The following is a 23,886-nucleotide window of genomic DNA, read 5'->3' as shown; positions in this document are numbered from 1 at the left end:
TCTCATAATGGTTTCTCACACAGGGCCGGGGAAGTGGTTCCTTCTAGTCACAGACACAGATGCAATCCCATACAGATTTTTTAAAGTTTGTTTATTATTATTCAAAAAAACTTTTTTTTGAATATTTTGTCTGCACCACTCGGCTTGCAGGATCTCAGTTCCCTGACCAGAATCGGACCCTGACCATGGCAGTGGTAGTGCCGAATCCTAACCACTAGACCACCAGGCAACTCCCCCAATTTTTTTTTTCAATAACAAAGAGAACTTGGACCCACGTGGTCCTGCTATATTTGACCTCCATTTGCTTCACTCTCATAGGGCGATGGTTTAACTGACCCCCAGTCCATTTTCAGTGACCATGAAACATGAGTCCAAATGCCAACTGTTCCTTACTGTATTACTTTTTTTCTCTTTTGCTGGTGACCTTGGGCAAATCACTTTGCTTCTCTGAACATGATATCCTTCCTCCGTAAAGTGGGGATGTCCACTTTTTGGGCTGGTGAGATATTCAAATATTTAATAAGGGTTTTGAACATCATAAAGAATCGTACAGGAGACAGGGATGAGCTGTTATTAAACTCTCACTCAAAACTGGCCTAAGAATGGGCCAGAAATTCCTTCAGGCCTGTTTGTACTGTGCCTTGCACGTAGCAGACACGTGGCAAATATTTGTTGAATGATTGGAATCCCAGGGGCTGTTTGAGCTGCGGTGGATCCCCACATAGCACTCGGGCTGTGCTACTTCACGTCCCCACTGCGGATCTCTGATAGGACAGCTGGGAGGGTGGGTTGTGGGCCTGGAGCAGGGCTGTCTGGTACCTGCTTCGTGCCAAGTCCACTTATTCGCCTGAGATGGGGCATCTGTCAGCCAAGGTAGGAAGATAGATTTCTAACAGCTGGTGGAGGGTGGGGGTGGGAGGGGGCTTGTGTTTTTCTGATCGTGTTGTAGCTGTTTTGGGAATAAATTACTGTGGCTTTATAGCCCTTACAGGAGTTTCTGGAAAATCTAATTGGATGAGTCCCAAAAACTGAATTCTTTTTCGAGTTTCCAACTCCCTCAGATCCTCATTTGGAAGGAAAATGGGGTCAGCCTCTTTGCCTTTGACAGACACCCAATCACCCTCCTAATGGCGTCACCTCTCCTTGATCTTGGAAGTCTCTTTTTTCCCAAAGGACTCCAAGAACATGGCTGAGCCACTCAGACACACAGCCACTCCCCGAGGGTAAAGAGGCAGCTTTGGAAGCCTTGCCACCTCCTTGGTCAAGCGATCAAGCCAATCAGGATAGAGCTGGGGGGTGGGGCGGGGCACGGGAGAAGCCGCCTTCCTGCCCAGGCTCCTTGCCCTGTCCTCTGTGCCTCTCTCCTAAGAAATGGGCATTGACATCCAGAGAATGCTTTTACACCGATGTAGGTGCACACGGCTTAACAAGCACTGGCGATGCTCTACTGTCAATTAAATTAAACACCCAGCCCCCCCCCCCACCCCAGCCCCCATCTTAGAAAAATGCTCTGTGTAGCCAAACATCTGTAGCCCAGGATATGTGATCTCCCTCTGTTTTGTTTTGCTCCAGACAAAATGGTGGAAAAGCTGAAATTTATGCCTTTGGAATCTGAGGCATTAACTGTTGTAAATCAGCATTTGGTGCCCAAAGGTAGCAATTACTGCTCTCATTAATAGATTTTCCCCAGCCTCCATCATAAAACAACTCTGGAAATGTCTCCAGGAACAGGGTGGGGGAAGCGTGCCTGGGGATCACTAACAGTCAAGCACCCTGGGCACAGAGGGAGGCCGCATTCCTCTCCCCAGGGCCAGCCCAGGGGACGTGAGAGAAAGTGCACACACACAGGGTCCCCCAGACAGGGCGGCGGCGGGGGCTGCTGACATGAGGTGCAGGTCGAGCAGAAGCGCCACATCTGTGCAAGGCCTCCCAGGCAGGGGATCAGAAACACTGGGTCTTGAAGAGGAAAGGACTGAGGAGGCAGGACAGGCGGCCGAGGGAGGGAGGGAGGCGTGCGGGTTGGAGGACAGGGGGAAGGAAGGCTCGCATCTCTATGACTACAGGTGACTTTCTTCTTTTGGGAATGCCAGGGCTGGAGGGCATCTTGCCTTCAGTAACGACCTGGGCACAACGGGGCCCCTTGGCTTGCCCAGGGTCACCTGGCGAGTCAGTGTCTAACTCAGCCATGACCGTGAAGAAAAATGTAGACGCCTGCCCAGTGTTGACCGTGGACCCTTTCTGTCTCTCTTTGGTTGGAACATAAACTGGATTTGTACCCAGGAAATAATTTCTTCTGTTCTGTAGATGGAAGCAGGGTGACGATGCTGAGGCCACACATGTGGCCCCTGGAAACGGTAGATGAAGACGCCTCGCTGGGCTGGAGGGATGGGCCGATCCCCCTCCGGGCAACCCTTTGTACCTGGGGATGGGTGTGAACACGGGGCAAAGAGAACAGAGAGTTCTCTCTGCTACTTGCTGATCCCCACCCTAGTTTTGTGTTATTTTTCTTTTCCGGTGGGATTCTGACATCTCTTTTTCTGGGATATTCGTTTGTAGAAAGAATCCATATGGGATTTGGATTCGACGGGGCCTGTGTAAGAATCCTAACTGCAGCCTTAGCTGATGAACAAGCTGTGAGGCCTCGTGAAAGAAAGTCTCAGAACCTCTTCCCTCCTTGTCTGCAACAGGCACCGTAGTTCCTCCATGAGACGGTGCTGTGAGGGTGGGTGCCCAGCTGTGTGCGCAGCGTGTGTGCCAGGCTTAGCAGCTAGCACGGGGTAGGTGTTCACAAAGTACTTCTGAGTGAATGGAAAAGAAAAGGTATCTATTGGTGTAGAACAAGAGCGGGGTATCCTACCCTTCTGGGTCAGTTTAATTCTCCCCCTTGCAATTTACTCAGATGCAAGAAACCAAAGGCTTCCTGGTACTCGGGCAAAGCTTGGCTCAGAGAAGCTGCCATGCTGCTCGGGGCGCACAGCCGAGCGCCCAGCAGGCGGTATGACTCCCGGCCCGGAACCTCGCCTCCAGCTCATAGCAACTCCACCAGGCTGATTGACAGAGAGCATTGCCCCTTGTTTGTTCATTTCTGTTGTGGTAAAATATACATAATATAAAATTTACCATTTTCTCCATTTTTAGGTGGGCAGTTCAGTGAGATTAAGTACCTTCACATTGTTGTACAATCACCACCACCGTTCGTCTCCACATCTTTTGCATCAATCCTATCCTCGTGAAATAATAACTCCCCCTCTCCTTTCACCCAGCCTTGGTAACCTCTAATATTTCCTGTTTCTATGAATTTGACTGTTCTAGGTAAACTCATGTATGTGGAATCATAGAATACTTGTCCTTTTTTGTTTGGCTTATTTCACTTAGGATAATGTCTTCAGGGTTCGTCCGTGCTGTGGCATGTGTCAGAATTTCATTTGTTTTTTTTTTTTTTGCGGTATGCGGGCCTCACTGTTGTGGCCTCTCCTGTTGTGGAGCACAGGCTCCGGACGCGCAGGCTCAGCGGCCATGGCTCACGGGCCCAGCCGCTCCGCGGCACGTGGGATCCTCCCAGACCGGGGCACGAACCCGTGTCCCCTGCATCGGCAGGCATACTCTCAACCACTGCGCCACCAGGGAAGCCCTCATTTGTTTTTAAGGCTGAATAATATTCCATTGTTTGTATGTACCACATTCTGCTTATCCATTTGTCCATCAATGATCATTTGCGTTGTTTCCACGTTTTGGCTGTTGTGAATAATACCACCATGAACATGGGTATGCCGTATCTGTTTGAGTTCCTGCTTTCGGTTTTTGCATACACACCTAGAAGTGGAATTACTGGATTTATGGTAATTCTACATTTCCTTTTTTGAGGGGCCACCATACTAACCCTTTTTAAAACTTTCCCAGTGGAAGGGCAGTGCTGCAGGGGTGGTGTCTGAGGAGAATAGACGCTCTGGGCCTTTCCGAAGTTAGCGCTGGCGGCTGGCGGTCCTGGGACAGGGAGGACCCTGGAGCTGGCACAGGGCACCCCTTGGCAATTCAGCACTGCCCTCCACCAGCTGGGACCAGTTTTACACTAAGCCCTGGGAGAAAGGAAGCACTAGCTCTGTTCACCATGGATGGACAGAGATTGTTTTGCTTCTTATGATTAAACACCAGCTAAATCCCCCACCCCATGTATGCACACACCAACTCCAGATTTGGTTCAGAAAGGTGACTTAAGAAGTTTTAAGACGTTGTGATGAAATACATGGGCTTTGGTGCCAGTTCAAATTCTGGTTTACAACAAGGACCTACTATACAGCAGAGGGAACTATAGTCAATATCTTCTAATAACCTATGATGGAAAAGAATCTGAAAAAGAAAATATGTATATCATTATATATATATTATATATATATAACTGAACCTCTTTGCTCTATACCTGAAACAAACACAACATTGTAAATCAACTATACTTCAATTAAAAAAAAGAACAAAACCCCAAATTCTGGTTTAGTCACTTGCTAGTTAGGGATCTTGGACAAATCATTGAACCTGAGAGCGTCAGGGTTCACATATAAAACTGGGGTCACAGGTTGTTGTGGCCTTAGAGGGACATTGGATGTGAGAAGCTGTGCACAGTCTTGGGCCAGAGGTAGCTCTGTCCAAGGACTGGGATTTTGTTCTCAGAGGCTGCTGACCACGCCATGACTGGAGGGGTTAGAAGATGTCCGCGACTGGCCGCTCGGTTCTGTCTCACTTGCCTGCTCTGGAGGTGGAGGGTGCTTGAGCCCCGGGTGTTCCACATTCACTGCCGGGTCTCCCAGGTCCCGAGGCTGGCGCTGCCTGTGGGGAACGGCCCACGGTGGGGGGATTTATTATCTCTGGTGTCCGGTGCTTCATGGGTCATGTGACATGGCTAATCCTTAATTACACCTAATGTTAAAGGTCAGTCCACCTCTGGGATGTTTCCCAGCTTGAAGGTGCCTATGGAAAATTAGTTCATTCATAAAACACAGTGTCAGGTTACAGACCCCAATGGCTTCCCCCAGCCTCTGGTGGAGATGGGGTTGGTGGAGGCTGCTGAGAAACAACCCCAAGCTTGCCTCCTGACTCATCCGTTACCTCTAACAGGGTGTCAAATGAATGATTCCCTTCCAGAAAGATAGCAATCGTGCCCAGAGGAAGGGTTAGTTCAAAGGGCTTCAGGAGCATCGAACAATCACTCAGATGGGCAGAGGTCAGCGTGGGGGAAGATGAGGCCCAGGATATTTCATGGTGGTTGTTCAGCTCCCCTGTTCCTCAGCAACTGTCCCCCCACCCCCATGGATGCTATACTTTGTATGGTCAACGGAGACATTGCCAAGCTGCTGAGAAGTGCTGGGGCCCCGACTCCACCCTGGGCAGTGCCCTAGTGGGCCCAGAAATCATCACAAGTGCCTGCCCTCCAGGGCAGCTTTGCTGGGTCCAAGTTCTGCTTGCTCTAAAGATGACTTCCCATCAGCCCAAAATTTATTAAGTCATCCAGCAAATATTCATTGGGCACTCACTGTGCCAGGTACTGTTCTAGAACCTGGGAAGGGATTGCAGTGACCAAACAGACAAAACAAGAATGGCTACCCTCCCGGAGTGTCCATTCTAGTGGTGGGGGGAAAGACAGATAATGAACGAAATGTAGTAGTAAAAGAATAGCGTTATCTGATGGTGATAAGTGCTATGGAGAGAAAGAAAGCAGAGGAGGGAGAGAAGAAATACTAGCCTGGGTATGTGCTGCAAGTTTTGATAGGGTAGTCAGAGAAGGCCTTACTGTAAGTTGAGAGTGGAGCAAAAAAAGGAAGGAGGTGAGGCAGTAAGCCATGAAGAGATCTGAAAGGACAGCTGCTCCAGGCAGGGTGAAGAGCAAGCGCAAAGGCCCTGAGGCAGTAGGATGCAGGTATGTTTGAAGAGTAGCAAGGAGGCTATGCGGCTGGAGCAGGGAGAGTCAGGGGAAGAGTAACAGAAGACGAGGTCAGGGAAAACAAAGACCATGCCTCGGTTTCTGTGCCTCTAGCCCTGTGCTCAGCGTTTCCTGGCCTTGACCATGGATGTAATATGCCGGCTATAATGTTTTAGAGTAGGGATCAGCAAACTACAACCCTTTGGCCAAATCCATCCAGCTGTTTTTGTAGATCAAGTTTGATGGGAACAAAGCTGTACCCATTCATTCACATATTGTCTATAGCTGTGTTCAAGCTAGCAGGTCAGAACTGAGTCATTGTGACAGTGACTGCATGAACTGAAAGCCTAAGATATTTACTACCTGGTCCATGTTCTAGGTCACGGGCTTTGGAGTTGGACCACATTCGTTCAGATCTCTGCTCATTTATCGTCCGAGCGGCCCTGGGCAAGTTACTTAACTTCTCGGGGCTTTAACCTCCCATCCGTAAAATGCTGATAATATCTACCTTACAGAGTTTTCTGAGATTAGATAAAACAACTAATATGGAATGCATGCCCCTGATAAATCCAAATACTTTTTAAGGAGTCAGCAGTGGGTGCACAGTCCTGGACTCACAGGGACAATATCTTAGCAAAAGTTTTCATTGGTCTCAGTTTTCATTAGCCTCAGTTTCTCTGTCTGTTAAGTGGGGATAATTATTTGTGACACTGAAATGAGATAAGGTGTATGGCTTGGAGCAAGCACATATTAAATGGAAGTTGCTGCTTTTATTTTCAACAGCTTCACCTTCCATCGTCTCCTGTGTGGGGGGCCATCTGCAAATTCTCCAGGATCTGGGAGAAAAATCCAACATCTGTCTGTATATCCATGTGCTGCTGCCCTGCTACCGGCTCCTGGTACATACCTCAGCAGAAGGGAGTGAGTATTAAAAGGCCTCCCTTTCCCACATCTTGACATCCGGCCTAAACCCACTGCTACCTGAAAGAGCGCCAACCTGTTCAGCATGTTTGAATTTGCAGATAACCTCTTATTTATTCTTAGAGTCTCCACACAGCTGAAGCTTGTCATGGGTTTTTATCATGTGGCAATAAGTACTGCTGGGGAAGGTCTATCTTCGCAAAGCCCAATTAGCGTATTCATTTATTAGGCTCTTTTATCATCAGGTAAGAGTAATAGGAGGGTCACTGTAGGATTCTGCCCGCTGAAGCCGGTTTGAGCATTTGCCGATTTGCGGGGGTGGATGGCAAATGGTAAGAATTTGGGATGGGATGGCGGTCTGGACTTGGGAAATGTTGATTTTGTTGGAGGACTTTGTCACGCCGCCTGGCTGTGATGACAATCCACTTGAGTTACATTGCATTAAAAAAAAAAAGTGGCGAGAGTCCAGTGGTTGAAATGCAGACGCCCACAATGTATTTATATTTGCAGTGCCTGGGCCATGTGTGCAGTGATACAGCGAACAAGAAAGTTGTGGAACTGAAAATAACATATGTCTGTCTCAAGTGCCAGAGGAAATTGTAGCACTGGTGAGAAGGGGAAGGGTCCAGATTTAGAGATGGGGAAAGAAATATGCTCCTTGTTCAACCGTGGTGTTTATACACAAGCCCTCATTTCTCCTCACACATAATGAACAGCTACAAAACTGACAGGAAAACAAATGCAAAACGGGGCAAGTTGATTGCTTCTTTGAGAGCTGGTTGGCGTAACGGAGTCCTGGATTGAAAATAAAGTTCAGGCAGATTGAACTCTGACCCCCCACCCCCTTGTTGCAGTTTTCTGAGTTCCTGGGATCTTGTTCATGAGAACGAAGCTGTGGATGCAGCTGAAACGGGTCGAGGTGGAGATGGTTAGAAAGGGATTCCTCCTTCACCACAAACCTCCTTGACTTAAAAATGATTAAAATAAAAACTCTCCAAACCAATTACTTTCCGTCTCTTGAGAGCCAGAGGATTGTCTAGGGTTTTTCTGGACACAGGGACCCCGAAGATCATATTTCTCTTCTGGGTGGGGTGATATTTTTAAGGCTTGGTTACCAGCCTCCAACTCTTAATTCCATGTGTCTATATGTATAAATAGATGTGACTAAATTTAAAAAGAACTAATATTCACATCTTTGGGTTTTTTCCATCCTCACAAAAAACAACTAATGGTTTTGACTTCATTTTCCACATTTCTCTGCCGTTTTGACGTTAATCAGACACAGCCCAAGACGAGGAGCACATTTGGTCTTTGCAAACAAAAAATAGAATTGGCCTCTGACTCCTCTGGCTGGTTCTGTAACTCATTGCTCTCAGAGCACCCCTGGCAACCCAGAACCCCAGCTCAGACCTCAGATCCAGCTGGAAACCTCCTACCACGGCCCTTGGCTTGAAACTAGACCCTCAAGATTTTAACATACATGTTGGCCAAGCCACTTACGTCTAACTCCCCCTGCCTCAGTTTTTTCATCTGCAGAATGGATGTGATACTCTGACCACCTGTCAGGACCAGAAGAGGTTGGGAGGAGTTGGAGAAACACCCATGGTGGGTTTCGGAGTAGCTGCTGAAGTGAAATAGAGCCCGATGGCCACTCAGCTATTGTTTTCGGCTTCTTCCTCACCTTACTGGTTAAGTGTGGCCAACACCCAGTTTTCACGTCAGGCATGCTGGCCCCAGGGACCTGAGCCTGGGGGCTAAGCTATCACAGCCTGAACACCTCCTGCAGGCCAGCACCAGGTGCCTGGCCTTCGTTTGCTTGGTCACACCTCACGACAACTGCCAGAGAGGCACTGCTGGTTCCATTTCACAGACTGGGAGACTGATGAGCAACTGCTCCTTTCACACCAATCGAAACGTAATACTCCCAGCGGTTAAAAAAATATGTTACAACCAACCAAAGAAAATGTATGCAGCTGTCTGTGGAGGAGGATGGGGCAGGTGGGCAGAGAGCAGGGCATTTAGACTGGAATCTTGGGAGGAGAGTACCATATCCTTCCACCTCTTGTGTAGTGGATCTAATAGTATCACCCTTACCTCGAAAAAAAAAATCTGTTTCTACCCAGATGTCAGAATATGTCCTCCTTTGGAAATAGAATCTGAAGATGTGTAATTCATTAAGGATCTTGAGAGGAAATCATCCTGGATTTAGAATGAGCCCTAACTAAATCCAATCACTGGTGTCCTTCCAAGGAGAGGACAGGGCACAGACACAGAGGGAAGAAAGGCCATGAAGATAGAGGCAGAGGCTGGAGCCAGAGGACGCTGGGAGCCACGAGGAGCTCCCAGGCAAGGAAGGATGCTCCCCTAGCGCCTTGGAAGGGAGCATGACCCTGCTGACACCTCAGTTTTGGACTTCTGGCTTCCAGAACGGTGAGAGAATAAATTTCTGTTGTTTGAAGCCAGCAAGATTGAGCAATTGGTTAGGGCACTCTTAACAAACTAACACCTTCTGGCGAGCTGTTTACATTTGGTCTCCAGAAATAAAGGCAGGCAGGAGCTAGTACTGAACACACACAAGGAAGGGCTAACTCTGTAAAGGGAAACATTAAATCTCTTTGGTAAAACAAAACAAAAGGCAGAAAGTCCCTTGTTCTTTCCTTGGAGCATGCCTTAAAGACAGAATCCCTGAGTCTGCGAGGAGTCCAGCAGTGTGAGGTGTGGGATCGGGGGAATGATGTAAGATGATATGATTTATGGCTTTGTTGAGCAATGTTTTCAGCTGTGGATCTTGCTTTCAAGCTTAAACTATTGCTGAAATAACAGGCAGGCCAAGGGACTTTTGAACACACACAGAATATCTCTGGTGACAGGAGAGCGAGCGTGGCTGATGTTTCTATGGGAAAGTCGGGAGGTAAGCGGTTTGAAGACTTGATTATGGAAACACTGCACAGGGTGACCAATAATTGAGTGACATTGGGGTATGGGGGACATTGAAGTAGGCTGGTGCAGCCTTATCTCCAAGGGGCTGATATGAGAAGTCCTTTACAACAGGACAGCAGTTGGGGGGGGGGGCCTCTAACCCCAAACAGGTGAGCGGAAGTGCTGTAATTACCATTATTGTGGTAACTGGAGACCTGGGAAGGGTCAACACAAATGTGAGGCCAAATTTTGAAGAGGACAAATGATATGACAGATGAAGGAGAACCAGCCAAGAGCAAATCACAGCAGCTCAGCTGGGAGATGATGACAGCAGAAACCGGAATCTTGGCAATAGTCGTTGTTAAGTATCCCGCCATCCATGTGTGAGATACGCATGTGCATGTTGTATTTTTAAAAAGAGATTAAAGTATAATAATTAGGAGACTTTATTAATGCCTTTGGAGGAGTTAGAAATGATCATCTATATCCAAAATGACACACAAATTTCTAACCTGGGGCTGAGGGTATTTCTGGGATGACTTAATCTCAGGAAACTGGCGATCTGTCACTGGGGGAGGGTGAAGACAGACCTGCTAGGGAGGGGGGAGGGGTTAGTCCGGGAGAGGATGGGAGAGGGTTCTCTGGAGCGAAGGGCTTCATGGCTGGGTGTCCGCCCCACAGAGGAGAGACCACCTGCTCTCATCCATCTCTCTGTTGGAGTCCAGGGAGCTGGTCTTCCCACCAGGCTCTCAATCTGTGCTCAAATCACAGAGGTCAATAATTATTCAAGTTGATGAAAATGAAGACGTGATTTATAATGAGATAATGGCTCCCACATTTTGAAGGAGACAGTATAAGCCAGAGGCTCACAGCCTGCGCTCTGAAGTTTGAAGCTCGAGTTCAAATCCTGCCTCTAGCTGTAGGAGGTCCACCTGTGTGAGGTCTCAGAGTAGTGGATGCCTCCAAAGTCATGAGATCAGCACATTGTATGTGAGTCTCACATTGCTGAACATGAGAGGAGTGGGTTCTAGAACCACTAGTGGTTGTGTTCGCCGACGTCATCCCATTTCATCAGCACTACTGCACGGGGATGAGGGGTGTGTGTGTGGGGGGGAGGCGTTCTTCCCTGAGTCATACACGAGGAAGCTGAGGCTCGGAGGACTTGAGGACTCATTTGCCTGAGGTTCCTCGCCCGGCGCCTGGTGAGCTGCATCAGTGTAAGTCACAATCCCTCTCATGAGTGAGTGGCCTCACCATCCTAAAGGCACCGTGGAAGGTGGTAGACCCACGTGGGTCCTCTGCTCCGCCACCTCCACTTTCTCTGTGCCCTGCCTCCTTGTCCCAGCCTTTCATCTTAATTACCACTGGGAATGGACCCTGTGGGAAGCTGCTCTGGGGCCCAGTGGCAGTCTCACCCAACAACGATGCTCCTCCTTAAGAAAAGACCATCTATATTCCACCTTCTGCAATGCCTCCCTGAAGTTCACAGGCATGGCCTGTCCCTGGGGAAATGGACACCACGGGGGTGGGGCAAGGTCAGCCGTTCTCAGGTCTGATGCACACATTCAAATCACCTGGGGCCACTTTCAAAGGGCCCCATGCCTGTACCCCACCTGAGCCCAGCTGCTGCTCTATCTGACCAGGTGAGTCTGGTGTGTGGCCGGGCTTGAGAACTACCGCCAGGGCACACTTCTCCTTCTGGGTCACAGCCCTGCTGACGTTGTTTTACATTTTTTTTTTCTTTTTTGCGGTACGCGGGCCTCTCACTGCTGTGGCCTCTCCCGTTGTAGAGCACAGGCTCCGAACACGCAGGCTCAGCGGCCATGGCTCACGGGCCCAGCCGCTCCGCGGCACGTGGGATCTTCCCGGGGCACGAACCCGCGTCCCCTGCATCGGCAGGCGGACCCTCAACCACCGCGCCGCCAGGGAAGCCCTGTTTTACATTTTAAAACGTCTCACCTTAGAGTAGATTCCACGTAGCTGGCGGAAGGCTCCAAGTCTCCGTTTGGTGGGTTGTTACCCGGTCACGTGAGGACCACTGGAACCTGCTAGGGTAGGGGTGGGAACTGCCTTATGAGGGTGATGTGCAGACCGTTCCCATCCAACAAGCAGGGGTGGCCTGCTCCCCAGGGACCTGTGAGCCAGTCCCCACTGTCCCTGTGGCTGACACCTGGGGGCAATGTGGTCAGAGCCTTAAGAATCTTCATCCTCTTCTTCCTCAAAGGCAAGTCTTTAAAATGCCTCCCACTTTATATAAATCTTCTAATCATGGGAAGTTTCCTTAATTTACTGTAATAATAGCTGAGTGACACTCAAGTAGCAGTGTGAGTCTTGTGACAGCTCTGAGTTTTTGTAGGTATTATTATTCTCATTTCATGGGTAGGAAACCTAGAAGTTACACTCGTTGGATGAATCACACACTAGGAAGAGGCAGAGCTGGGACCTGGCGCTGCATCTCTGCCCTGCACTCTGTCTTCTCCCTGCTTGAGGCGGGCAGCTAGGTTTCCATATCACAGATATGACACATATTCTGGGTGATCTTGGACAAGTCCTTTTTCTTGGAGCCTCTGTTTTTTTGTTGTAAAATTCTGAGAAGGTCACATTCTTTAAGGATTCCATCAAAGCTGGTATTTTAAAGACAATACAGCTTTTAAGGTCACAGGAGACAAGGAATGTGAAAAATGTTCTTACAAGGAGAGCGCCTCCTTGAGACGTGAGGGTTATAATTATAGTTTTCTATAACACTAGCTCTGGCCATTTTGAAAACATCTGGGCTACAATTGCTTGGGAGCAGGGCCACTTCTACCTTGTGTACCACTGTATACACTACATACGGGTAACATATACAGGTGTTCAGTAAAGGATTTTAAGCCAATGTTTTAACTTTGAAGTATAACATAGAGAGATGTGTATAAATCCCAAATGTACAGGTAAATGATTTTTTTCAATTGAGCATACCTGTGTAACTACTACCCAAAATGAGATGTGGAATATTCCCAGCACCCATCACAGGCCTCCCTCATGGCGCCTCCTAGTAATTACCCCCTGACTACTGACTGCTATCCTGACTTCCAACCTCATGGATTGGTTTTGCGCATTTTTGAACTGCAGTTGAACGGAAGCATGTAGGATGGACACATTTCTTTCAATCTTGTGTTTGTGACTGCACTCAAGTTATAGTGTGTATAACTTGATGCTGAGATAACGGCTCAGCATTATGTTGTCCATCCTCATTACTATCTATATTCCATTGTATGACTACCACTCAATGTATGTATTCATCTCGCTGATGATGTACGTTTAGATTGTTTCCAGCTGGGGGTTCTATGGAACGATGCTGCAGTGAGTAGGCTTGTATTTTGGAGCACGTACGTACTCCTGTTTGTTGACTATATAACTAAAAGTAGAATTGCTTGGTTATAAGGTTTTGTATATGTTCAACTCTGGAAAGTCCTGCCAACTTTCTCCCCGTTGTACTTGTACCAATTAATATTCCCATCAGCAATGTAGGAGAGAGGATTCTACCAGTTGCTCCACAAACTTGCCAAGACTTGGTATTATCTTATTAGTTTTTAAAAAGCTGTTCTGGTGAGTATGTAGTGGTGTATAATTGTGATTTTAGTGTGCATTTCCTTGCTGGTTATTTATTTTGAGCGCTTTTTCTTATTTAAGTCCTTTGGCCTTTTTCCATCCAGTTGCTGACATTTTTCTTACTGAGTGCTAGGAGATCTTATTTATTTATGTATTTATTGAAATATTTACTTATTTATTTGGCTGTGCCGGGTCTTAGTTGCTGCACGATCTTCGTTGTCATGTGTGGGATCTTCGTTGCAGCATGCGGGATCTTTAGTTGCGGCATGTGGGATCTAGTTCCCTGACCAGGGATCGAACCCAGGCCCCCTGCATTGGGAGCCCAGAGTCTTAACCACTGGACCACAAGGGAAGTCCCACTAGGAGTTCTTTATATATTCTGTCTTTTTTTTTTTTTTTGCAGTACGCGGGCCTCTCACTGTTGTGGCCTCTCCCATTGCGGAGCACAGTCTCCGCACGTGCAGGCCCAGCGGCCATGGCTCACGGGCCCAGCCGCTCCGCGGCATGTGGGATCTTCCCGGACCGGGGCATGAACCCGTGTCCCCTGCATCGGCAGGCAGACCCCTAACCACTGCGCCACCAGGGAAGCCCTCTCTTTATATATTCTGGATATGAGTCTTATAGGCTTACCTTTTCACTTTCTTCATGAATCAGAAATGAACAGAACAGAAAATTTTTTTGTTGAACAGAAACTTAAAATTTGTTTTGAGTAAGTTAATTACATATTAGTAGATGCTGCTAATGATAAAAGACTGAATCATTATAGGAATTATTTCCTTTGGAATATTAATTCCTACATTTTTTTTTCAACTTTTATTTTTTAATTGTAGAGATATTCTTAATTTTAATGAAGTCCAATTTATCAGTCTTTTCCTCTATGATTTTTGCTTTTTGTGTCTTGTTAAGAAAATGTTGTCTATCCTAAGGCTATAAGGATATCCTTTTATGTTATTTTCTAGAAGCTTCATTGTTGAACTTTCACAGGTTAGGCCTGTAGTCCCATCTGGGATGGACTTTTATGTATGGTGTGAGCTTGGGGTGACCATTGCTTTTTCTCCATTCAGCTGGATCATCTTTCCTCCATGCATTGCAGATGTATGTTTATTGTAAACTGGGTAACCATAGGTATGAGCCTCTGTTTCTGAACTCTGTTCTAGTGGCTCAGTGAATACTTCAGGGATGAATGGTGGATGTCCTGGGCCTCACATGCTCCTCACGAAGATGGAGGTTCTGAACTCTTGCTTTCTGAGGAGATCCTGTGCTTCCTCTGCTGAATCATTTGGTTTATCTCTGCCCTTTTCTGACTTCTTCCGATAGACACAATTAATTGGCTGACAAAATTATCAAGATAGCAAAGGCTTCCATAACATTTACCAGGTCCTGTTCTAAATATGCTTGAATTCACTTAATCTTTACACAAACCCTCGATGTAGTCACTATTGTTATCCTCATTTTCCTGATGAGAAAATTAGGGCACTGAGACCACGTGGGTGGCATGTACCAGACATGGAATTCGAACCCAGGGATTCAGCCTTGGAGTCCATGTTCCTAAGCACAGCACTGGGCTTTCTTTCCGCCGACAGCAGGAAGTAAAGTGGTGGAGGACAGAATCACCCTGGCCTCGGAATGAAGACATCTGAGCTCTTGTCTTGGCTTCTACACCTATTGGATGGGAGATTTGGGACACATTCCTTAATCTACTTGAACCAGTTTCCTCAACTAGAAAGTGAGAGAGTAAAATGATATTTTCAGCTCTGACATTTTACAATATCATCTCTCTGGAAGATTCCTAGAGAGACTGGAGTTTTTGGAGAGAAGACTATTGTACAATGAAGACTAGGGTAGAGGCACAGATTGGGGAGGAGCCCAGAGAGAGTGGTGAGAGCCGGGTTGGGGGGAATAACGAGGTAGGGAGGTGGGGGGAGTGGGAGAGGGCGAGGAGGGAATGTCTCAGCCCTCCAGCCTGTCTCTTCCCATCTGCTTATCCCCTTCATGGACCCTCAGATCCAGCCTATCAGATTACATGATGGAGGGGGTGGTGATGCCTAGGTGCTAAGTTTTCTAATTGACGCGCCTTCTGGGAATTTCTTTGAGAGGCTCCTGTTTGTTCCCAAGGCCATGGTTCCTGTGTGAGCCTCCTGGGGGGCAGTTTCTCTGCCCAGAGCTGGCTAATTGTTCACCCACCGTGTCCACTCACTGGTGAAAATCACACCAGGCTCTTCCATGTAGACACCAGAGGTCCATGGGGTGTCTCGTGACCTTGGGGGCCCTCACAGCCCAAGGCTGGGGGCCTGGGAACAGTCAGTCTTTTATCATTAACTTCTGGACAGTGACATTGGTGGTGGTAGTGGGGGTGGGGGAGAGGAACGGTTAAAAGATAACTTAGAAATGTCACACAAGGAATATATGCTATTTTTAGACAAATTTAGAAAATTCAGATACACACAAAAAAGAAAACCAAGAAAGTGATCTGTAATCACTTAATCCAGAGATAACCACTATTAACATTTTGGCAGTGATTTTCTTTAGAAGTGTTTTGGATATCTCTGTTTCTCTCTTTATTTGTAGATCTTTATCTCTGTGTGTATGACATACATATATATCTTTTTATAAAAATGGGTTACAGTCTTCTGGAGCTAGATTTTTAAATTTGGCAATATATCATAAGCATTTCTTCAATCACTCAACATATTTTATCATCTTTAACAGCTGCATGACAAGCCTTAGGTGATAGTTTCCCATCTTTGTTATTATTCGTTGTGAACACGATTTTTTTTTTCTTTTTTTTTTGCGGTACGCGGGCCTCTCACTGCTGTGGCCTCTCCCGTTGCGGAGCACAGGCTCCGGATGCGCAGGCTCAGCGGCCATGGCTCACGGGCCTAGGCGCTCCGCGGCATGTGGGATCTTCCCGGACCGGGGCACGAACTCGTGTCCCCTGCATCGGCAGGCGGACTCTCAACCACTGCGCCACCAGGGAAGCCCCGTTGTGAACACAATTTTTCATGCATTTTTGAACATATTTCCTTAGAAAATTTTTGAAAATATTAGAATGAATATGTCCCAGTGATTTTTGAAAGATAATAAAGTTAATACTGTCCTCATCATTATCAATAAACATTTATATAGTACCAATAACAGTAATAATAATTTTTTAATTGAAAGCCTTATAGATTACCAACTCTCTCAGTAGGTCATCTCATTTAATTTTCTGAGAGGTTCTATAGGTTCATTTATTCCCATTTTACAGCTGTGAAAATTGAGACCTTAGGAGGGGAGATGACTCCCCCAGGTCACCCAATTGAGCAGGGCAGGGACAGGAAGTATGTCTGGGCTCCCTCCTCTCCGCTGGGCTCCCTGCACCCAGCAGGGCATGTGAGGCTGCCCAGAATGAGGCCTCCGCTCACTCTCCAATGCTCTGGACAGGACGGGAGATTGGTGCCTGCAGATGGGCTGAAGATTGACATCTGTCAAAGGAGGATCCCAGGTAACGCCTGCTGGGGCTTCAGAGCAGCCTTCCTGGAGCTGAGCCTTAAAGCAGGGAGAGAGGGAGCCACAGAAAAGCACAGAGAGCATGCCAGGCAGGTGGGGGGGGGGCATGGTGTGAGCAAAGGGGTAAGTCAGGGAAACCCGACACCCTCCCTCCTCTCTCTCAGGCCCCTGTGCTGAGATCAGCTTACCGGAGGCCTGTTCTAGCACCTTTGCCAGACACTGACAGCGAATGTGCAGTGTCACAGGCAACGGGATAATAATGGAAATTAAATTTTTTGTTAAGCAGCCTTGTATATGTTTAAATCATTTCATTATACAGATAGAAATGTTCTTCTGATTTCTTTTTTCCTCAAAATGGTAATAGCCTTTTGCCTGATTCTAAGAATGATATCTATTCAATGGTAAAAAGTAAAATTTTACACAATACAGACAAGCGTAAAGATACAAAAAAAGGCAAGAAGCAGACCCACCCCATCCTGAGGTAACTGCTTGGCGTCTGGGCTTCCAGACTCTCTCTGGGCCCACAGATTCGTGGGGGATTTTCCTTGACAGTTTTACATAAGTGGGATGGAGCCAAACACACTCTTCTAGTGCATGTTTTCTCACTCAGCAATCTGTCTTGGACACCTTCCCCTGTCATTACGTATGGATTTCCATCATTATTTTTATTTATTTTTGTAGAGTCTGACTTACATTAATTCAAAAAGGTCAAATTGCCGGTGTATAAAATGTTGATTAAGGTGCACAGAAATCGGGGTTTAACTCCTCTCAAAATCACAAGGGCTTTGTCAGCTCTGGTGGCCCATGAACAAGGGATCTTCCTGTTTATATTTTTTTTATGTTTACTTTTTTTTAATTAGGCAAATTTTCAAACTACTTAAAAGAAGAGAGAATAGTGCAAGGAACTTTCCAATACCCATCACCTGGATTCAACAATTATCAAGATTTTGCCGCATTTGCTTTATCAATCCTTTTTTATTTTATTTTTTGCTGAAATATTTTAAGGCAAATCCAGTTATCTTGTTATTTTAGCCCTGCATCCTTTAGTATGCATTGCAAAAAAAAAAAAAAGATATTTTCTTATGTAGCCACCATGGCTTTCTTTTCCAACCTTCCTCCCTCCATCCTTCTTCCCTTCCTGTCCTACTTTCTAGGTAAGAAGTCTTAAACAGGCAACCTCATCTAGCTAGATTATAATAACATGATTTCTTTGTATTGCGGTTACTTTTACTTATGGTAACTGACACTAATATTCTATTTAAGATAGTGTAGTATTTTTTTTTAAAGACAATACATTTATTTGAATAAAATGAATGGACAAGTTTAAAGAAAAGCCATGGAAAGGGTGACAAGCAAATACAACAACCCTTCCAGAAGGGTTGAGAATGGAAGATGCTGCTTTAGCTCATCATCTTCTGAAGGGCATTTAGAGTGTTTCCAGTTTTTCCACTACTAAAAACAATGCTGCAATGAATAATCTTATATATGCATACCTCTGGTGCTGTCTGGTTATTTTCTTAGGATATACGCTCTAGCAGCAGAACTGCTGGTTTTACAGGCTATGAATCTCTTAAAAAGCCATGGTTTCCTAACCAGAGTGTGCTGTACTTAATTTAATATTTTGTTCCTGTTTTTATCTCCTGGTGACTCAGGGTCATATTGAAGTATCCACAACTGTACACTGATGGTCTTAGACTTTCTGCACTTTTTCTGTACGTCTCCAGGCTATGATGGTGAAGCTTTTGCACCCACATTTCATAGTGTTTCTGTCTCATCCTTTTCAGTAAATTTTCCTTTGTCGTTCTCTCGCCTCCTTTTAATTTGCTTCTTCTCAAGTACTGGGAGCTGGAACAGATAAACAAGTTTGTGCTGATTGCACCTAAATTAAGGGTAAAAGAACTCTCAGTAAGGGTCTGATGGGACAAACATGAGGCAAGATTTTTCTTAGGTCCTGCCCATTCCACTTCCTTTTAGATCTATCCTGCTTCAGATCTCGATGGCTCTTTGAAGGGTGGCCGCTGGCGATGGTAATGGGAGTTACTGCTACTTAACGGCAGATAAAGTGACACACGGAAGGTATCGTGGATCCCTTGTGCTCCCATAGAGATTTTTTAGGATACAGCATGGATTTGCTACTTACCTCCCTCCATCCTTACAAGCATTTGGACGTAGCTGGAGTCAGCCTTATGACCTCTGTGGAGGAGGGATCTGTGCTTCACAGAGACCAGATGATTTTCCAAAGGCCACGCCGCTGGCTTGTGGCAGAGCTATGACTCGAATTTTTTCTGCTTACCACCTGGGCCAGGTGCACCTGGGGGCTTGAATAATGGGTGTTTCTAGGAAGAGTGACGCTAATAGCAAAGAACCAGCACGTCATGCGGCACTTGCCCAGCCAACACGTGGACAAGGTCCAGGGACTGGGACAGACAGATTCACGGGAGTTCGACTTCTAGGGACAAGGCTTTTACGTGACTCGAGATGTCCTCAGCCAGAAGGACAGCTGGGCAGGAGTGGGGGCCAAGGACGCTACGTCCTCATTACTGCTCAGCCTCCTGGCTGTGGAAGAAGGAGCAGGGCCCCAGGGGTCCCCGCGCTGGGTTCCAGAGCCTTCCCGGCTGTGTGCCCCGAGCCAGGAAACACCCCACCTCTAAGCCTCAGCTGAAAAGAGGGGCTCAGACCCAGATCAGGGGTCTTCTAACTGCAATCCTGGGGAGGCCACCCCCCTGCACCTCTCCAGGTACCTCAGTCATTGAAGAGGCTCTGTTTTTTGTTTTTAATTCTTCAGACTTATTTGGAAGGATTCTGATGCCAACATTTTTCTGAACAGTTGACCAAAATGATCTCGCATGTTTCACTCTCATCTGCTCCTGAGTTTCCACCCCTGGGTCACGGTACTTCCCCACCCCACACTGACATTAACCAGCCCTTGGAAGACAGCCCTGGATGCTACCCCCGCCTCGTCCCCTCTGCTTCATTCTGCCCATCCCGCTTCCTCAGTTTCCCTTTTAGCCCCTGGTACCATCCTGCCCCCGCTCAGTTGCCTGGTCTCCTCACTGGCCTCACCCCTGCACTCAGCCCTCCATGTGGTTGTGTTCACTGCCAGCGGGAGAAAGCCCAAGACATCAGGCGTTCCAGACCCTTCGGTCCTGCCCTCTCCTCTGTGTCTAACCCAGGGGACGGTTTCCCAGTTTCTGAACTCTGCTTTCTCTCATGCATTGGGATGCAAGTTTCCCTGTGTCCGGAGCTCTCTTTCTGGCCCTTGTCATCTTGGAGCCACTGGACTCATCCTGAAGACTCAGCTCAATTGTCATGTCCTCAGTGAAGCCTCCTGCAAGCACCCGCCCCAGCTGATGAGTCACTTCTGTGTCCCTGCAGCTGCTGCTAAGCTCTGTCACACCAATCCTCCAGGCCTGGTTCCCCGCTCAACCCCAGGCTTCTCAGGGTCTGGGATTTAAAACTTCACCCCAATCACAGATGTTCGGTGTTTCTAGCAAACCTGAGCTCAGCAAATGCTTGTTGAATGAACAGATGAGTTTCCTCTGCAGCCGGGCCCTGTGCCAGGTATGGGGGGCTTGCACCTCACCATTTGGACCCTGTGAACCTGTAGATCCTACCTTGTCGACCCCTAGAATTCTCTGACCACAGCTTTATGAGCACAAACTTTTAAAAAATACAGAATTATACAAAATCAGATGTATTTACAACTGACAGATTAGACACACTCCGTCAAGCCAGTTTAGTGGATTGATTACTTTTCTATAGAACATGGTTAAACGGGTCCTGATTTTTGTCCGTTTTTATCAGTATTGATTCTTTTCCAGGTAGATTTTATAATGAATATTTGCTTCACTGACCGATTTTTTTGTCCCTCATAAAGTTTTACAAATTATAGCAGTTTCTGTTGTAATTTTCTTTTGTGGGTGTTATTTTTACCCAATCCAGGTTTTCTGGAACAAATTTTGTGGCAGACTTAAAAAACTTAATTAGCTTTTTATTTTTTAGAAGCAGTTTTAGGTTCATAGCAAAAACGGAATGGAAAGTACCGAGAGTTCCCAGATACTCCTGTCCCCATACCTGCACAGCCTCTTCCTCTATGGCTGTCCCCCACCACGGTGGCACATTTGTCACAACTGATGAACCTACATTGACACATCATCACCCTAAGTCCAGAGTTCACATTAGGGCTCACTCTTGGCGGTGTACATTCTGTGGGTTTGGACAAATGTAGAACGACGTATATCTGCCGTGATAGTACCACGCGGAATAGTTTCATGGCCCTAAAAATCCTCTCGGCTCTATTCATCCCTCCCTAACTCTTGTGATAAAAATATGATCAGAATGATTTCAATCTTTTGTTAATTCCAACTGTAAAATAAATTTTAACATGTTCAATTTGAACTACACTCAGTTATATTTTGTGTAAGTTACTTTTACAGGTAACAATTGATTAAAAATTAATCTGTATTTATTTTTCAGGTTATTTATATGAAAATTGTGAGGAACCTTCTGTTGGATATTCCAGGCTTCTTCTAGGGACAGAGAGTAGCCAGGTGAAAATGGAGAAATCAGACTGTCCCTTCTCAGACCCTACTGTGGCTCTCTTCACTCTGAACAAAAGCTGGTCTCGGACTTCCCTGGTGGCGCAGTGGTTAAGAATCTGCCTGCCAATGCAGGGGACACGGGTTCGAGCCCTGGTCTGGGAAGATCCCACATGCTGTGTGGAGCAACTAAGCCCATGCGCCACAATTACTGAGCCTGCGCTCTAGAGCCCGCGAACCACAACTACTAAGCCCAGGTGACACAACTACTAAAGCCCGCGCGCCTAGAGCCCGTGCTCTGCCACAAGAGAAGCCACCGCAATGAGAAGCCCGCGTACTGCAACGAAGAGTAGTTGCCGCTCGCCACAGCTAGAGAAAGCCCACGTGCAGCAACAAATACCCAATGCAGCCAAAAATAAATAAATAAATAAGTAAACAAAAAACCAAAAAAAACCCCCAAAATAGCCTGGTCTCTATCCCAGCAACTCAGAGAGCTTCAGTCTCTGGTCAAGGTCACGGAGCTTATGTTGAGGACAGAATCAGGACCCAAACCCAGCCAGCCTGGCTCCAAAGCTGATGCTCTTTCATTGAGCCCCTGCCTTGTCCTGCAACTGTCCCAGGTGATGACAAGGTTTTGTAGAGTCCCTCGGTGGAGGGTGTCCATCAGGTTACAATGAAAGATCCTGGATCAGATCAGACCAACCCTGGGTTGGGAGACTGGGGAGGGTAATGAAAGCCGGTTGGAAGCAGGATATTGCCTTCTAGACCCAGTACTCCAATCAACCTTGGGTATGACCTTATGCAAGCCATTTACCTTCTCTGGCTCCTGGTTTTCTTATTTGTAGGATTCATTCATTCAACAAATATTTGTTGGACATATATGACATGCTAGATGCCAGACAGTGTCATAGGTTCCAAGCATACAGCCACAAATAAAACAAAGTTCCTGACCCCATGGAGTTGACTCTGAACTAGATGGTCTCTAAACCCTCTGAACTCCATGGTGCTATGCGGGAGTAGGGGGGCCATTTTGTAGGGATACAGAATCAGTTCAAAGGCAGTTCTTATCCGAGAGTAGTTGATCATCGGGCAGGGGAAGACAGGCTGCCCGCTGTAAAACAATCAGAGACACAAATTCCCTCTAATGACAGCAAGGACCTGCATGATTTGGCTCCTCTTGTCCTCTCTGGCAACCTCGCAGGCCAGTTTTCCTTCAACTCACCAACCGAATAGGCTGGATGCCCCAGAAGCAGGCTCAGAGGTTAGTAATTTGAGTGCAAGCAGTTGACTTGGGAGGTGACCCTAGAAAGCCATGGTCGTAGAGTGGGGCAGTAAGGCAGGGAAGGAAAGGAAAGGAAGCCAAGTGTGTCCCATTACAGCAGGCTATTGCTGAGAGCAATTGGAACTCAGTCCTGACGGAGAATTCGAGGGGTAAACGCTAGGGCATTTACCCATCAGCTCCTACTGAGCATTGGTTGAGGGTTGCTCCTAGGGGCATTAACTTCCTGGCATTTCCGGTCTGTTCAAGGCACCATCCAACAGAGAGCCCTCAGGCAGAGACTCTTGGGGGCTTTCAGTAGGGCACTGTGTGTGCCGATATGGAATATGGGGGGGGGGGCTGCTATAAGGCCTCAGGGCCTTTGCACTTACTGTTCCTTTGATTGGAGCAAACTTTTCCCCAGCTCTTTGAAGAATTGGCACCTTATCCTTCAGCTCTCAGCCCAGCGTCTTTTCCTCTGACAGATCCTCTGTGAATTAGCACCCCGCCATCCCGGGACTCTCCATCATATCTTCTCGTTTATTTCTTCCATAGCGCATGTCACAATCAGAAATCAGCTTCTGTGTTTGTTTGCGGCACTTAGTGCCTAGAGAAGCATCTGGCTCATAGTTGCACTTCCAGAACGATTTTCTGCACACACATGTGCCATGTCATCCACACCCAGCTAAATACCAACATGCCTTCCACTCCCACTCCCAGACTTGCGACCAGAGAATGGAGTAAAGATTGAGTTTGGGTTACGGGGACACGAAGACACTGCTCAGGTTTTCATGTACATTGGCTAGACGTCTGCTCATCAGAAAAGTCTGAAGCCTGTATTGTGCTTTGGGAGAACGATGGTAGTAACACTCCAGCGGTGTAAGGGAGACAATGACTGATACTGATGAAAACAGTGGAGTCTGCAAGTTCCCCGAATGATTGGATATTTTTGCTTCTGATGTAAAGTACAGATCCCTTCTAACAGCCTACTTGTAGGTATTAAATGGACAAGAGCCCAGTGAATGTCCTTCAAGATAAATTTCATGTCATCTTTTCTTGTTCAAAGAGGTTTATTCCATCCCTTCGAAAATCTGTAGGGTATCCTGCTTCCGTTTTTTAAAAATTATATTTAGTTTGCTTTGAAGATGAATAAAACTGAGATGCTATTTTGTTCCTTTCCTACTTTGCAGCATCCAGAAATTCCTTTGCTATTAGTACTCTAGAGAAACAGATTTCTTTGATTTTTTTTTTCAGTTTAG

The 23,886-nt window shown here is 46.8% G+C and overlaps 1 long non-coding RNA gene across 1 annotated transcript; it reads left to right on the top strand.

The window, feature by feature from the left end:
- Positions 1–696: 696 nt before the first annotated feature.
- LOC137208725 (uncharacterized) lies at positions 697–21,822 on the top strand. Its single transcript, XR_010935732.1, has 3 exons — positions 697–873; positions 6,695–6,832; positions 21,308–21,822. It is a non-coding gene; the product is annotated as an uncharacterized lncRNA (long non-coding RNA).
- The last annotated feature ends 2,064 nt before the right edge of the window (positions 21,823–23,886 follow it).

Source organism: Pseudorca crassidens, chromosome 16 (genome assembly GCF_039906515.1).
Source record: "Pseudorca crassidens isolate mPseCra1 chromosome 16, mPseCra1.hap1, whole genome shotgun sequence".
NCBI classification, from domain to species: domain Eukaryota; kingdom Metazoa; phylum Chordata; class Mammalia; order Artiodactyla; family Delphinidae; genus Pseudorca; species Pseudorca crassidens.
Note: the sequence above shows the minus strand (reverse complement) of the source record. Positions and strands in the feature narration are given on the sequence as shown.